This window comes from Tiliqua scincoides, chromosome 2 (assembly GCF_035046505.1).
Source record: "Tiliqua scincoides isolate rTilSci1 chromosome 2, rTilSci1.hap2, whole genome shotgun sequence".
Lineage (NCBI taxonomy): Eukaryota > Metazoa > Chordata > Lepidosauria > Squamata > Scincidae > Tiliqua > Tiliqua scincoides.
The window spans coordinates 236,813,290-236,829,717 of NC_089822.1; the positions used below are offsets into that span (position 1 = coordinate 236,813,290).

At 40.6% G+C, this 16,428-nt stretch overlaps 1 protein-coding gene across 9 annotated transcripts in view; it reads left to right on the forward strand.

The window, feature by feature from the left end:
• The window catches only part of FOXP1 (forkhead box P1), a 642,114-nt gene that overhangs the window by 431,735 nt on the left and 193,951 nt on the right, over window positions 1-16,428 (forward strand). The window lies entirely within an intron of this gene.

A 16,428-nucleotide genomic window follows, 5' to 3' on the forward strand; every position in this document is an offset into this window, starting at 1 on the left:
CACTGGTGATCCAGTTGTGGACCTACCATTAGGTCTGATGGGGCAAATGCCGGAGGCGCAAGCCTCTAGGACCCCACGGAAACCTCTCCAAGGTTCATGATGGGGTCAGCTTCTGATTTTCTGGAAGAACAGTTTATAGTGTCAGGGAACCTCAGAGAGGCTTCTCCAATGCGGGCTCAGGTTGCATGAGGTTCTGTGAGCCTCAGGTGAGTAGGGGGGCAGATTTTCACATGGGGGGCACGGACAGCCCACAGGGGCGCCATCACAGACCTTTGCCCCGGGTGCAGGTCTGGGGAGGTCCACTGCTGTGGTGATCTTATGGTTTTGACTCCATTCCAACAGTGTTTCTAACAACCCAGTCCTATGGTTGGACTGCACTGCCAGAACTAGGGTTCTAGCAGCACAGGCCAAGTTGCAGCATCACAAAACATGCTGCTATATCGTATGCAAATGAGCCACTGCAGGAAATGGCAAGTTGTGCTGGCCACAGGGCAGCAGCCTCTTCTGCCAATGGCACAATAGGGAGATTGAAATGTTGCTGAAGTAGGAAGATGGGGTGGGCCACGTGTTGTACCACCCTGCTCTAAGGCTATATTACTAAATCCTGTAATAGACTTGCAAATTTCATGGCAGCATATAAAATTCCCTTCTACACTACACTTTTGCCACTGGATTGCAACAGGGGGGTTAGGTACTGCCCCTCAAGGCAGCCTGGAAGCTGCTACTTGGTGATCACTGCCATATATCCATGACTGCACCAGGTTGTTGTGAGTCCTGAACCAAAGCCCTGCACGGTCCTCATGACACCCCGTCTGTATCTAATGGCCACTATCACTGCTACTGGGTTCAGGGTCATCCTGGCCATGTGAGTTCCCTGTTGATTGTGGGCTCTTGGCCAGTGCCTGACCCGACACCACCCTTGGTCTAGGAACTTGTTTATGGAAAATTTACATAGATAAATTAGGAAGCAACAGCAAAGGGAAAATATTAGGGACATAGCTATAGTCTTCAAGTGTGGTTAACTTGTGCACCTTGAAAAGATGGTGTACTGTTGTGTTCTTATAGCTATGGTTCAGTCCTGTCCCATTACTTTGGATGGCAGGGACAATGGATCTTGATTGGTCAATGTGGAGGCAAACCTCTGTACTTCAACATCAAATCTTGTAATGATTTACCTTCCATTAACCCCCCTTTCCAAAGCTCGCTCATCCTCCTTAATGAAATCTCATGATGTGTGAGCATGATTTTTTAAAATTTCTGCAAAATAATGTGCCCTTGGGGGGAGGGGAAATCCCTGCAAACTTTTTTTGTTTTCAGTTTTATAATAAATGATTACGTGGTGTTGAAAGAGCAAGATCCTCTCTTACAAAGAACAAACACTCTTCTGTTATCTTGCCTGGTTGTTTTTAACTGTTCTCGACCTTTGTGGGATTGCCGCAGATCTCCACAAGGACAATAACAGAACAACAAAATATTTGTTTTAAATCTTTATTGTATGCTGAACGCCCTTGTGGATGTTTATGAGAGTTAAACATTAATAGCAGATGTTGTTAATGAGTAGAAGTCTTGAACTGGCTTCTGAGACCTTTTAGTTAGTACATGAATCTTCTGGTTGATGACAATACTTCTAACATGTCTAATTATGAAGTAGTGTTCTAATCAAGCCTCAGATAATGGGATAATTTTTACCCCACCTATGCGTTTGTGTCAGTAGCAGACAAAGATCATTCCAAATCTTTATCCTTTCCTCAAGATTAATTGAGATTTCTTTTGTTCTGATACCTTTATCTGTGTGCATTTTAATTTCTACATATGATTCGAGGGTTTATTAACATTCCCACCTAATGTCTGAAGCACAGCTTGAATTTCTGCCCCTTCCCCCCAATTTTTTTAACCATTTTTAATAGTTCTACAAGCAGTAAGGGAAAGTGATTATAGGTAATAAATATCTTTTTTTAAAAAACATTGCAGAGGCAGTTTTTCCCCCTGTTAATGAGGGTAATTTGACTTGGTTGAAGGATTGCAGTTCTTAAGAATTAATGCAGCAATCCAATTCAAAGATTTAAAGAGATCTAAGATTTTTCACAGGTCGTGTGCTAGTGAATGTGCTCCTATCACATAGCAGCTAATGGACTTGAACAACAGTCTGTCATTTGCTGTTACCTCAGTGTATAGCAGCTTTGCCCTTGATCGCAAGTATTCTTTCCCAGCAGTACAGATTATTTAGTGGTGTGGTATATTTGTAACACTTTAAGAGATGGTATCCTATTTCCAACAGCCCTAATTACCGTATAAAGTGAGGTTATCTTTCTGACTTTCTTAATTACATGTTTGAATCCTAATCGACTGTAGTCTAAAGGTATTTTATACTCTAATAGCTACCTTCTAATTTTTCCTCTTTTCAGGTATGATGTCCTATAGTCATAATATAATTTATGTGCTGCATTTTCATTATGCCAAGTACAAACACATTAATTAAAAAAAATGTAAGAAATGATATTCGTGTGTGTGTTAATGCATTATTACCTTTTCACAGTGTTTATTAAAGGCTTATTTGTAACTGATGTTGCAAATGGTCTAATTTCTTGATCCTATTATGTTCATAGATATCAAAAATCCTATTTTAAGGTAATTAGAAGGATTCTTCTCTGTTTAAATGCCTTCTGTAGACAGTTGCTTTCTATATCTACCATACAAGAATCTTTGTTCCTTAATTAGAAAACGGACTAGAGCTCATTAATTGTGGGCACCAAGTGATGTCTGCTCAAATGGAGAAGCAATAATACAACATAAATAATGACTGAGACTCCATTTTTGAAGAACTCGCAATAGGTAGGAGTACTAACAGTATATAGGGAAAATACAGTTCAGTTTCTAGAACATAATATGAGGATTCGCCTCCCCCCCATCATCTCTCTTTTGGAAAGAAAATCCCAGTCATGCACATAGAGATCTGTTACACTTATTCAGTCTGCTCCAGAGCTCTTCAGGTCACTAATGCACACACAGAGATGAACATTACCATTCTCTGCGTTATCATGCACAGTTCCACACAAGCAATGAAAATCTATACTCAGAGTTGTCACTGACACTGCACTCAATGACAGGGTCCCTGTGGGCACTTGTCCTTCTCAGTAGTCAAGCATTTTCTGGGTAAGGGTTACAACTGCCACCTGCAAAGTCTGCATTCATCTGTAGTCAAGACATGCCAGTAAATGTGTGAGTTGGACTTCCTGAAGAAGGCACAAGCAGTTCCTAAGCGCTCCTTCCATTCCCTTTCACATCTCCTTATGTGCATATCTTGAATGCCTCAAGCAGCAAACTCTTAACCCATCTCCTTGTTTGCTTAGAGCAGGGGTGTCCAAAGTTTTTGGCAGGAGGGCCACATCTTCTCTCTGACACTGTGTCAGGAGCCGGGGAAAAAAAGAATTCATTTACATTTAAAATTTGAATACATTTATATGAGTATACATAAATGAATATATTAAAGATGAACTTATATGAATGAATGTAGGCCTTGCAATAGCTCAAGGCCTATAAAAGGCCTTGCGCAAAGCAAGGCTGGCCTTTCCTTTGCTGCCACTACTGCATCACAGACATGAAACGGGAAGCTCTCGTCCCACCGCTCACACGAGAGGTCAAACAGTTGCTCTCACACTGAGAGCAGTTGCCTCAGGCCAGTGTGGGCTCCAACAAATCTCCGGAGGGCCAGAGGCTCATTGGAGACTGGGGGCTCCCTGAGGGCTGCATTGAGAGGCCTTGAGGGCCACATGTGGCCCCAGGGCCGGGGTTTGGGCACCCACGGCTTAGAGCATATCTGCACAGGGTTTTTAACAATTCTGATTTTGTGTCTTCATACAGTGTCCAAAATTTGGGGAGTATTGCAAATTACTCCCCAGAAAGCATCATGTTACATGAGGAGATGCGAGGGCCTTCCAACAGTGTATTTGAAACCATGAAAAAAGACCCCCAAAAGCCTCCATTGTCCGTAATTCAGTAACCTGTTTCTCATCAATTTCTTTGGTCTCGTCACTGGGACATCACTGGGAATGTGTAGCTCTGTCCCTTCCTGTTTTCCTTGACCATTCTATTCCCTTATTCTTGGTGTATTCACATGTATACACTTTCTCCAGAGCAGGTCTTTTGTGGCTTTTGGCCCTAGCCTGAGACTAGAATAAAGATGAGGTTGTAGTGATTCCATCTGGAAGATCCCTTGTTAGTGATAGGGCTTGAGGCAGAAGTTTCGATGTTCTGACTTCTTATGTAGGTTCTAACCAGGATTATTTCAAACCACTGCCAAACAGAATAGTCTTGCATTGTCTCAAAGCACATTTATGCTAAAATTTTAAACCACCATGGTGGCATTTGTCTGCAAAGTATAGTTTTGTGAGACTATTTTGTGTGTGTGTGTTTTAATTAGAAGTCCCTGGCCATTCCAGTTTTCATAATTCTTTGAATGAGAACCATATCTATTAAACACAGTTGAAAATGCTTACAATGCAGGCCTAAGCATGTTTACTCAGAAGTCTCATTAAATTTAATGGGACTTACTTCCAGAGAAGTATGCATTGAATTGTTACTTTTTTTAAAAAAACACTTTGCTTTGAAGACATCCACTCAGTTCCGCCACAAACACAGTTTTAAGTAGTTGTGTTTTATTTTGTACTTTGAGAAATATGTGAACAAGTATGAAAAGCTTAAATAGTATTGTTGCTCAGTTGCTTTTGGTAAAGGAGATAAACATTTTGGCAGTCGAGTAGTATTGATTTCTAGCTTTCGTGGAGTGAAACTGTGAAGCGGTTATTACTGTTCCATCAGTGCATAAGAAAACAGCAACACTTTAATGGCTTGCTTAAAAACAGAATGCATCTTTACATTTTTGTGTGAAAAGGCTGTACACGTACAACATTGCAAAAATTTGGACTTGCCATTTATCATTTGAACTTTACAAGCTCAGATTTGCCTATTCATAAGCTCCCAAATTCTGTTTGCTTTTTCATTATACTCCACCCATGCTGGAGGCCCAGTAAATGTCCCTGCTTCCTGCTAGCCCCACTTCATCGCTTTGCTAAATTGCATATAAAACTGCTACCTACTTGGGTAAGTTGTGTGATATTTCTGTACAACAAGATGCAGAAGCTCCATTAGGTCCAGGGGTTACCATTAGGTCCAGGGGTTATTTGTAAGTTGCTTTGGTCTTAGGTCCAACATCACTGTCATTGGCAGGAAACATGGGAAGTATGAAAACAAATGCATTTACAGTACACCTGCAATACAGTACTCTATGTTGTGTTGCCTTACCTTGAAAAACAGACTAATGGTTTTCTGGTTCTGGCTGGGATGAGATGGGGAATGTTTGGGAACGGGCAAGACTCCATCTATGGACATACGGTTGGTTTCCACATTCGCGTGCTGTGCTATTGTAGTTTCTTCTGACCTAACCTGAACACTTTACATTTCCTCCCACTTCCCGTCATGTTCCTCCTATAATTTATCACATGATGAGATTCCAGTTTTATGAATCTATGTCTGACAGGTGCAACTTGTGACCGATCAGATGAAACTCAACCCACCAGCCATGTATGCAGGAGGTCAGCACGCCACCCCCACCCCTGCTGGTTTTTTGGTAATACTTTTGGGTAGAATAGAGATATTTCAAAGCAGTTTCTTTCATTACGTTCTGCTGTAGATTACACATAGAATGGTATACAACATGATGGTATTATTCTGTGATTTTAGTATTTTCGTTACTAGTAGTGTCACCCCTCCTCCAATTTCACCTTACTAGCACCTTATTGGTTCCATGCTGTGTCATAATAACATCTCATGGGCTCTTTGAACAAACAATCTCATTGGTCTGTTTTGAATTAAGGAAATGTACTTTTCAGTTACATAGACAGTTTCATTTTTTTCTGGTTTTTTGGCCATAACTTTTGATAGAATTGAGATATTTCACTCCAGTTTTTTTATTGCATTCTGCTGCAAATTATGCATTAAATGGTATATAACATGATGATATTATTCCTACAAACTGTTTTTTAGTGCTTGACCCTTCCCAGTGTGCATCACCCTCCCTGTGCCCATCGCCCGTTGTGGCCAGCACCCCCCTAGTGACACCACTTCCTAAGTCTCAAAGGAAAGAATGGCAGCCTTTACGCAGGGTAAAGAAACTATGTATACTTGAGGACTTGATTGGGATGACCTTTCAAGCCACTCCTTGATTCTGGGGACCCCTGCTCCATGGGAAGGATAGTACCTCTCATATCTAGTGCTCATGCCAGGTTGCTTGGCTATGAGGGAAAGCCCCACACTACCCTTTTGCATCAGTGCTTCCCACTCGCCCACAGTAGTGTGTTTGGTACTACCATTGCACCACTGTTGATGAGGATTCAGTGACCAGTTTGACTCTCTGCTGGGCATTGGTCCTTAGCCAGTGCCTGACCTGGCCAATCTCTAATCAACAACAACAACAACAACAACAGTATTTATATACCGCTTTTCAACTAAATGTTCACAAAGCGGTTTACAGAGAAAAATCAAATAACTAAATGGCTCCCTGTCCCAAAAGGGCTCACAATCTAAAAAAATGCAAAAAGAATACCAGCAGACAGCCACTAAAACAGACAGTGCTGGGGTGAGGTGGGCCAATTACTCTCCCCGTGCTAAAAAAAGGAGCACCCACTTGAAAAAGTGCCTCTTACCCAATTAGCAGGGGTTCGATGCTTCCCTTGTCCACAACAGGAGAGTTTGCTTGTCATTTGTGCTACAGAACTTCGTGGGAGCTATTTACAATTATGCCTGCTTCGGTTTGCACAGTCCCCCGCCCCCAAATTCTCTTTTATAGGGTGGTGCTAGAATGTAACGAAACCCAGGAAAGTGACTTTTATGTCTAGATACCATAGCAGATCAGTGTGGAAAAGTTCTTTTTTACCGAAGGACACATATGGACACATTCACAGAAACATGTACATTCTTTGCTGCCCACACACAAGCACATATACATGACTGCCAGCAGTGTCACTATGTTTGAAATGAGTGCAGAACATCACCAAATTAGAAACTGCTACTGAGAATGAAAGATTACCATGTTTTTCCGCATGCTGCTTTTGTCTTTCGTGAACCAAGCCTTGCCCCTGCTCACTACACCTGAGTGTTGCAGTCCATAAAAGCAGTCCTAGAAAAAGTAAAGTGAAATGCTCTTGTGAAAGGACCTCATTTAGCCTTCAAATGTATAGTCTATAGCAGCGATTTTCAACCTTTTTCATCTCACTGACAAGGCGCTAAAATTGTCAAGACGCACCATCAGCTTTTTGAAAATTGATAAGGTACACACCCATTGACAGCAGAGGCTCGCAAACCCCCAGCAGCCCTTCTAACAAATGACCCTTCCCCCAAATTCTTGTGGCACACCTTCATACCATCCGCGGCACACCAGTGTGCCATAGCACAGTGTTTGAAAATGACTGGTCTATAGCAGTGTTTGGCAGTCCCTTGTTTCCATGCTAGGAACCTCAGTTTTCCCAAGCGTTATACCACACTCAGTTTTACTGAAGCCGGCTAAGTTGGAGTGCTCTGTTAATGTGCTTTTAATATTTGCTTGGATTAGTTTTCTTATTTTTATTTTTACTTTGAACCTGAAGAGATGGAAACACAATTAAAAATTGGCAGCCAAATGGAGAAGGCAGGTGAAGTGACAAAGAAGGCTTATTAGAAGGCTGAACTACAGCACTCTTTCTACATGCAGCACCATCCTCAAATCATCATGACAATCAATGATGTATTAGAATGAATGGGTTTGCCCTGGCAAATTGATGCAGGATCCCCGGACCACTCTTCTTTACACTTACTTCCAGAGTTTTGTTGCATTATATGTATTTTTTATTCTCCAACATCATTCCAGGTGTGAATTTGAACAATGAATTAGAATAAATTGTTCTTATTTTTCTGGCTATAATGAAAGGACTTATTAACAAAACCGAGTGTTTAATAATGAAGAAAAAAATTGGGGAAAGGAAGCGTGGCTGAGCTTTCTTGTGTGCTCATAGTTTTATGTATCAGAAAATGTGAATACTGGATTGTGAGGTCAAAGAATCTTGTCTGGATATTAAATATGTTTGCTGTAACCTTCTGTGTTATACTTTCCTCTGTGTGTGTAAAGAATGAGAGAGACAGAGAAAGAAATAGTTTCATCTTATTTTTAATTTTTTTTATAAAGTAAAAACCTGTTCTTCAACTGCATATGCAAAAATCTCATTGCAGTATTTATTCCAAACCTGCACACATAATGTTCAGTCAAGGAGAAAACAGCAAAAAACAGTTGTTGATGGACTTAGCAGAGAACTGGATTAAATAAGCATTAGTCTACTGAAGCTGATTACAGGAATATGAAAATGCAGTATCTTAATGGTACATATTTTCATGTGGCAGCTCAGTTGCCTTTCATTTTGCAGCTAATATGTCTATTCTTATGAGTCATTTACTTCTTTAATTACCTTTTGCAGGCAAGGCACCATGGTATATTAATGTGAATGATTTTTACTGCCAGTTTATCATACAATGCCCCAGAAGTTGAAAGGCGTAATTGACTTGGAAGAGCAGCTCATGAAGGAAACAATATTTAGTTGACAGTTTTCCTTGTACTCTCTGTTGACGTTTATGAGTTTACACTATGCTAAAGGAGTCATAAACACAATTTTCTTTCAATAACAGGAAAGAGTTGCTTCTAAAATACATTTGTGGAGAAACAGATTTGTTCATTTCTTGAATAATATGGAAGAATGTGTTGCTTGTGATGAGACATATATAAGATTGCCAATTGAATTAAACCCCACAAGGTACATTTATAACCCGCCTTGGAACATTAGACAATATTAGGGTGCGTATGAATCAAATCACAGTAATGAATATTTAAATTATATACAGATTTGGTTAAATCGCATTTAAATCTGGGTGTTAGCTTATTTGGCAGCCTTTCCTTCCCTTGACGACAGCATGCTAAAAAGGATGGATATTTTGCAGAGGTGAGCAACCATCTTTTAAAGAGCTCCTTATATAAAATCAATACTGGTTTTGCTATATTGTCAAATGGCAAATACAACTCCAGAGAAACAGTTTTCAGAGGGTTAAGAGACAAAGGCATAGAACACTTAGAAATCTGTCACTTGTTCATTGTACTTTGGCACCCATAATTCTCATGCTCATTGCTTAAGGAGGAGGAAGCTAGGACTGAGTATTGTGTAAGAATGTTGGACTGAAACTGGGGGTCTGGATCTTTAGCCATCCCTGAAGCTTGCTGGATGATATTGTCAAGAGCCATTTTCAGCCTAGCCTTCTTCTGAAGGAATTAAATGGGGTAACTTCCATATGTAACACCTTGAGCTTCTTGGCCAAAAAAAGGTGGAATATACCTTTATAAGTAGAACTCCCCTATGGAAAAAAATGTTGATGACACTATGGACTAACAGAGATAGCCTTTCATACTGCATTACTTGTGCTCATTAGTCTTGAGATAGAAAAAGAAAAAAGTTCTCCTTGTTTCATATTGGGGCTTATCCTGGTAGCTCTTACTTTAGGGGCTGGGAGTCCTGCTTCATTTCAGCTCTTTTTTGCAGTCTGTTCTGATCTCTGCCAGCTTATGTGAGCTGTGCTTGGCTTGTTGCACTTGTTCGGGGGATATGTCAGACAAAAAGGTGCTTGCCTTTCCCCAGATGCTTCCTGAACTCCTCCATGTGTGCTACTGTACTGAACAAGGAGCATAGAAAGCACTGCCTGAACGAACCCTTAGGGAAGCTCACTGTCATACAGCTCCTATTGGGGAGCATCCAGCGGATCATGTACAAATGTGATTAATCATGACATCTCACTTTAATTAATTGAAAAGCACACACTGCCTATTTTGCCAATTTTAATATGACAGCCCCTCACCCGGAGCTTCTCCTTGTCTTTCTGCGTTTGCTTGCCAAGCTCCTTTCTAGTTGGCTGGGAGGGAGTTAAACTTTTCACAGTTTTTCTGTGATTGTTTGCAGTTCAGCCCTGTGCAACATAATGAAAGTTTTCTAGCCATCTGTTGTTAAGCTGGCGGTGACCAAGGCCAATATATCCAAACAAAGTGCTGGCCCTGCTGTAAACGGAACCTGTCAGTTTAGCATAGCTTAGCTGACCTCCTCCATGTGCAGGGCAGCCTGTGGTACCAGGCACGGACTGTGTGTAGAGCTCAGAAAGGAACTACTTGGGAGGACCATGTTTACTTTTTCCACTTAGTGTTCCTCCCACAGGCTTGAGCTAGTTTATACTAAATCTTTAAATTGACACTGTTTTTTCAATGCCGAACTCTTTCAGTTGCCAAAAAGGAAAAGAAAAAAAAAATCTTCCATTGCTGGCAATCTCCTTTGAACAACTCCCTCTCTCCCTCCCTCTTTCTCTGTATGCATGTGATACTGTTGACTAGACGGAAGGAGGCAAAATGTTTACCAGTCATAGCTTGTTTTCTGAGTTACTGTTGTTCTCCACAATTAAGTACCGTAATACTCCCCATTGACTACACTTTCTATTAAGAAAAGCAAAACAAAACATCTCCACTTTTGGCAAATTGTCCCGTTTACAGAAAACAAGTTTTGTGCATGTGTCTGTTTTCTATTTGCATGTGCTGAAAAAAACCAACAGTGTACAAAGTGGCTCTAACACCCATGAACTCTGATCACTGGAAAGATCCATATGTTTATTTCTTCCTTCTATATTGTTGGTAGTCCATTTCCCCAAGACTCCCAAATGCAAAACCCTTTTATCAGTAGAAATCTTGTGAATCAGCCTGACAAGGAAAGATGGTTTCTGTTTGAGTGTGAGAGGTTTCCCCCCTTTCTATGAACTCACTGATTATTTTTGTCTCCAGTTAACTTTTTGTTTCGAAAACCATTTTATGTAACAGTATCTCAAGTCATCCATCATTTTCCTTATGTTCTATAATGTTGATGGCCTTACAGTTCAGTCATACGTGTGTCTATTCAGAAGTACGTCCCATTGAATTCAGTGGTTCGTACTGCTAGCAAAGTGTGTCTAGGTCTGCAGCCTTCCTCCTGAGTAAGTATGTATAGCAGTGGTTCTCAAACATAGTGAGATTTACTCCCTAAGTAAGTCTTTGCAAGGGGAGGGATGAGGAGGTGTGTGCTTTCACTTACTTTTACTAATTCTGGCTGCTGGAGGCTGCAGGAGGCGCGGGGAGCTCCATGCAACCCTCTGCAGGGCTCCCCAATGCTTGGAACATTGAGAAATAAGTGGGCAAAAAGCATTTTCTCTTTGCATCACAACCAGGAAGTGCTTTTTGCCCACTTATTTCTCAACGTTCCAAGCATTGGGGAGCCTGCAGAGGGCTGTGTGGAGCTTCCCACGCCTCCTGCAGCCTCCAGCAGCCCGAAATTAGTAAAAATAAGTGAAAACACACATCCCTTCACCCCCCGTGACACAATCCTGGGGTTTGCGTCCCTGTTCTTGCCCCTTTTCCCGCCCCTTAAAAGTCGGGGGAACCTTTACATGAACTGGTGTGTTGCGACCCACCAGTTTGAGAACCACTGGTGTATAGGATTTGAGCCTTATAATCCTATCCAGAGGATCATCTTCAGGTTTATTCTGTCTTACACATCCCACCAGCCACCATTGCCATTTCCTTGTTGCCTCTGTTCTTACCCTGTTTCTGGTTTTTTATCAAGCAAGAATCCATGTTTTGGACTTTGTAACAAATTTCAAAGCAATTGGGGAAAGTGTGGGTATATACATACATATAGCCTATTTGCTGTGTTTACATGCTAGGCTACGCCTCTGGTAAACACCTTTTGTGCTTTGACCTCCAGAAGTACCTTTATTATTATTATTTTATTTTGTTTTCTCTTATGTCCTCCAGATTGTGAAATGACCTATTCAAGTTCATTGTAGTGCCTGATTGCTTCTTGGAAAACAATTTTGTTTTTCTGTGTGTCAAATTCTGCTCTCTGTATGGCCAATCTAAAAATGACAGTGTCAGACCTATGTGTCAGGATCCAGCCTGCCACCAAGTCTCTATACACTGAAAAGGGATGGAGCAGTTCCAAGTACATTATAGTTGATGTTGGAGGGAATCAAGTGCTGAACCCTTCTCCCATGCATAGTTTTCTACCTGAAACCTCTTCCTTTTTAACTGGTTTTCTCCCTGTAGGAATTACTTCCAGGCTTGGAACCTCACTGAAGGAAAATGACTTTTAAATGCGCTTTTGAAATGGTGAAGTATAGGTGATGGAAAGAGTTCAGAATCCTTTTCCCCATTCCTAATGTGCTTCCCCACTACCCATTGCTTTACCAATAGCAGACCAGGATTTGATGTATAGTATCTTCCCTAAATAAAAGCTGCAGGATTTGTCTTTGTTACACAGGGAAGATAATCCAAGATTCATCACATGACTTCATTTACTCTTCTTCCAGGATTCAGCTCTGCACTTCGAAATTCATAATGCCCCCTCCCCACAGTAGCGTAGTGCTTCCTGCCTATTCAGACAAGAACCTTAGTGCTTCTCATTTTAGACACTTTTTGTTGTCACTGTCTAGCCTATCTATTTCATTTCAGATAGATGACAGTATATACTGTAGTTGATTGCTGGCCAAACAGTAGCAGCTTTCCCTCAAAAATCTCCTCTTTCAGAGCATGCAAATAGCCTTCCAAAGACATTCCCATCTATACTCCAGGTTCTCGGGTACTGCATTTTGGAAAACATGATTTTATCAACAGAACCATCCAGTGTACTGAATGGCATCCAGTGGTGTCTTCTGCTTCAGAAATCCTCTTACATGAATGGGTGTTGTGTAAGGCTTTTATGAGGAGAAAGTTACCTCTGTTCCAGAGTTGTGGTTCTGCTAGGGAAAGATATCTCACAACTGGTCGCAGTGCTTCTTAGACACACTCATTGCACTGCCTCTTGCACATACTCACTGTGCCAGTGTTTTTACAAGGCGTATTGCACAACAAAACACTCTATTCATCTAGTAGCTGAGTAGCTGAGCAACATTGTAGAGCATCACCAGGACTAAAACTTCTTCCATGAGCATGACTATGGATGCCACCCACAGTAATCAAGGCCAGGCAGAAACCAAATACATCATTGAAAGTATCAGGAAAGTGGAGTGTGATTTATACACATTGGAGTTTTAACTATAGCAATGAAGCTGATATGGCTATATTCTCTACAGGTGCTCATAGGTTCTTTTTTCCCTCCCCACTATTTCTAGATATGATACCTGCTATATATTCCAGGCCAGCTGGAAAGACCAGTGTTGAAAAATATTCCATTCAAACTTCAAGTGGCAAAACTATCTCATGCGGTACGACATTTAAGCTGACTTCTGGTTTTGGTAATAATAATAATAATAATAATAATAATAATAATAATAATAATAATAATAATAATAAAACTTTATTTTTATCCCGCCCTTCTCCCTAACGGGACCCAGGGCAGCTAACAACATATTAAAAAAAACAATAGATTTTAAAAACATTAATACAAGCAGATAAAAACATTTAAAAACACACTACAGGGCCATAAAAACAGCAGTCAGATTAAAAGAGTAAAAGAGCAGATCACCGAGGAATCAAGCCTGTAAAACTAAAAGATGTATAAAAAAGTTAAGAAGGCCAGAAATCAGAAGGCTTGTTTAAACAACAGTGTTTTCAGGCCTCGCCGAAAGCTCTCAAGAGAGGGAGCCATTCTCAAGTCAAGGGGAAGGGAGTTCCATAATGTTGGTGCCACTACCGAGAAGGCCCTATTTCTTGCAGCCACCCCCCGGACCTCCTTGGGTGGCGGCACTTGCAAAAAGGCCTTCTCTGATGACCTGAGAGGGCGAGCCGGATTGTACGGGAGTAGGCGGTCTCTATGATATCCTGGCCCAGAGCAGTATAGGGCTTTAAAGGTCAAAACCAGCACCTTGAATTGGGCCCGGAAACGAATGGGCAGCCAATGTAGCCCCCGGAGAAGCGGGCTGACAGAGTCAAATTAGTGGCTCTGTACTAATTGTAGCGGTACAATTGTTTTGGTAGAGGTAGAGTTTCCACATCAGGTATGTCCAAGGAGTCAGGCTGATAACCTTGGCATTTAGGATGTTGCCTTTTTAACCAAATGGAAATTGTATTTTGTGTTTTTAAAGAGAGGGCTACATTAAGAGGTCAACTATTAGCTGTGTTTTTGCTAGCTGTCTGAAATCTAGCTCTACTGTCTATTAAACTCAAACCCACTATGTAAACATGCTTTTGTTGTTCCTGGTCTCTACAGTGGCCTGGGGGATCTGGTTTCACCTGCCTGCACATCTTCAAGCAATTAGAGCTATTAGCTTGAAGCTATTTCACATTCAAGGTCCATGGTGACATTCAAGTCCACAAAGAAGTCTGAGGATAAAAATGAAAGAAAAAAACAAAGTGTCTTGGAAATATAGACTGGTGACCACTCTTTTTGTGTTTTGCTACTTAATAATGCAATTGAATGGTTGTACAAAATTATTATTACCAACACTCTCCCTCCTGCCCCAGTTCTCACCTCAGTATTGTGTATTAGAGGAAAAGAAGGTTAGCAACCTGGCTTTGAAATAATTGTGTTGTGTTTTTTTTTGGAATGATTTTATATTGGTCTTATTTACTGACTTCATTCACAGCATGCAGACTTCAGTTTGCTTCTCATTTACAGGCAGATTTATGCTCAGTGTTTACCTTGCACAGCTAGTTCCTTCAAGTAAAAGCATCAGTTCCAATGACATTCAGCCCCAGGTTTAGTGAGTTCTAGCGGTAAGTCTTGAAAGCTGTTATTTTTTAAAAAGGTTGAAGCAGATTAGTAGTGACCTTAAAAGATTAAACTAGTACAGTTTAAAGATAAATAATCAGCCTTTAGCTCATTAGATAGCTACATAAGCATGACAGAAGGTGACTTTCTTACAACACCTTTAGAATTCAGGATGCATTTTTTTCCTTTAATATTTCTACTTCAGGGACTATACAGGAAGGGGTTCTGTTGGTTTTTTCTCCCCAGAAAGCACAATATAACAGTACAAAACTTTAAATTGTTTTAATGCAGCTTTAAATTCACAGTTTTTTCTGATGGTTTATTATGCGGAAAAGGCTAATTTGAAAAGCTATGCCTGCTGCAAAAGAAGATCTTGCTTTGCTGTCCCGGAGGGTGTTCTTAATCAGAAATAACCACAGGCTAAATTATAATGTGGAATTCTGCTGCCCTTTAACCTAACACTGCCTGCTCATTCAGTGTTTGTTAACAAACATCTCTAAGTACAAAATTGTTTGAGAATTACTTTTTCATTATATTCACCAACTTCAATTAAAGTAAGAGGCTTATAGAAGGGGGGAATTAAAAATGTATGGATTTTCCTCAAGAAAGTTTTAGTGATCATTTCCACATAAACGTTTTCTCCTCTGGTATTTAACTGTCTCGGGGATAGTCCAATTTAAGTAATATCCGCTAACAAACTAAGACCATCTTAGCAACGGAAAGAAAACCCAGCAGCTAATCAGATTGCCAACCAATTTTGAAGAAGTGGATCTCTTAAGGGCCTCTAAGCATAAATGGGTGGCATTTCTAAGCGATTTCACAATTAATGAATACTGTACTAGCAGTACTTCAGTACTGTTAGTTACTGTATAAGGATGCAGCCCAGAAATAGATAACTGTGCTTTAAGTCTCATTGGAATCAGTGGGCCCTTTCTCATGCTTAACTGTGTTTTGGATCGCAGCTTACGTTTCTACAGATATCCATTCCAGAACATCTGCAGCTGAAGAGTGTCTCACCAAACGTCCTGTTCATTTTTAAATTTTTTATTTGTTTAGCCTACACATTGAGAAGCCTAATTTAAAGATTAACTGGTGAGCTGAAGGTGAGAACTGCTGCGTTAGTAAAGGCTCTTTACAAGAAACCTTCAATTTCCTCCAAGTTTACATGCCAGAAGCAGAAAACTGTGGCACTTAGAGAGAAGGGGATGCCTCTTTAAAGCAGATCTTTTCACTTCTCCCCCCTCTCAGCCTAGTCTTTCTGTTTCTGTGATCTGCCTTTTGAACGGTTTTTGTGGCTGATCAGTTCCACCTAATATGTCTCTTGATTTCTGCTATTGTAATACTCAGACGACATGCTGTTCTCTTCATTTTTATAAGCTTTAGATGCTCCTGCCTGTCATACTCAGGTGGTTTATCTTCAGCGTCTGGATTTGCTTTCAGACTTGCATGTCTATCAAGCTGCTGTTGCTTTGAATGTGAGATCAAAAGAAGATGAATTCCAATGTAGAAAAAATTTCCTTGTATGAAGAAAAGATTGGGTCCTGTGTAAACATCCCACTGACAGCTCCCAATGAGTTATTTTAGCTGAGCATTAGCACCCAGAATGACAGACAGTCCAAGAGTACATGCTAAATAACAAATA